Raw genomic sequence first — 1,252 nt, 5'->3', positions numbered from 1 at the left:
TGCGCCGTGTCGCCGACGGATAGGCCGACGGATAGGCCGACACCACCCATGCTGTGTGCTATGTGCTATCGAACCTGGACTNTGATGCGACGTCTAAAATGAGGCCTGGAAGGAGGGCTTTCAGTTTTAAGGCTTTGATTTGACTGGGGGTTTTAAGCATCGATGTGGTTGTTAAAGCGCGAAAACGCACAGCTGAGTAGAACAAGAGAGTTAAAGTTTGGGGGATGTCTTTTAGTGGCTTTTAGTGGCTGCGAGTCGCGCAAGGTTGAGGGGGGCTGCGTGCGAGGATGAGGGGCGGCTGGGTCGTGAGATTGATGGGCAGATGAGGCTGGTGGGGAGCTAGAAACGAGACAGGGCGTGCAACGGTATGGTTGGTGGTGGGGTGGGGAAGAAGGGAATGGCTGGCTGTGTGAACGGCGCAGAGTGCACTCGTTAACCCTCCTCAACCCATATTAACGTGATTGCGTGGTTAATGGCATGTTGGTCGGTTTTTCTGGATTCAAGTTCGTTCCTATTTCGCAACGAAAGGCCATGGTTGTTTTGCTGCATGCTGATGCATAACAGACGCATGATAAGCATCTGCCCTTTTCGACTGGAATATCGTGGGAATTCGTTGGTTTGGATGATCATGTATGCGGCCCTAAAGATTGTGCCCGATCGCTCGGCTTGTTGGGGTGCCGTATGCTGGATGCAGGAGGCACATACGACAGCTTGTATTACGGCATGGGCGCTTGGGCTTGGATTGCTATACGTGCTGACAATTAGTTTGATGCTCGCCCCAGGGCTGGCTGGACAGTAAGCGCTAGAAAAACAGCGTGCTTAACACGACTCCGCATTAAACCCGTAAGCATGAGTCCTCGAGTTGTAGTCCAACTGGAACCTTTGACGTGAGGCGATAACTGCTGATTGAGGTACCATCTGCATCGACATTTTGTAACGTGAGATCCCAGCGCAGACGCGGTGATATAGGCAGGGTACACATGACGGTCATCTGCATTCGTCTCTCCCACTCTCACTACGGAACAGCCGTACGTGAACAGCTACCTGATTATTTTCCACAGTCCTTGAATATGGCGAACTGTTATTATGCAGCTGGATAGATCTTTTACTGACCTGCGCAATAGCTTGTGCTTTGGCTGACTTCTTTGATGTTCGAACTTGAACGCGGTTTGCGACTGGTTTCACCTTCACATCGATCTCCTCTCTTTAGCATGGCATATACGTATGATGCCTTTGAGAACTTCTGAATCAG

Source organism: Volvox carteri (genome assembly GCF_000143455.1).
Source record: "Volvox carteri f. nagariensis unplaced genomic scaffold VOLCAscaffold_45, whole genome shotgun sequence".
NCBI classification, from domain to species: Eukaryota; Viridiplantae; Chlorophyta; class Chlorophyceae; order Chlamydomonadales; family Volvocaceae; genus Volvox; species Volvox carteri.
Note: the sequence above shows the minus strand (reverse complement) of the source record.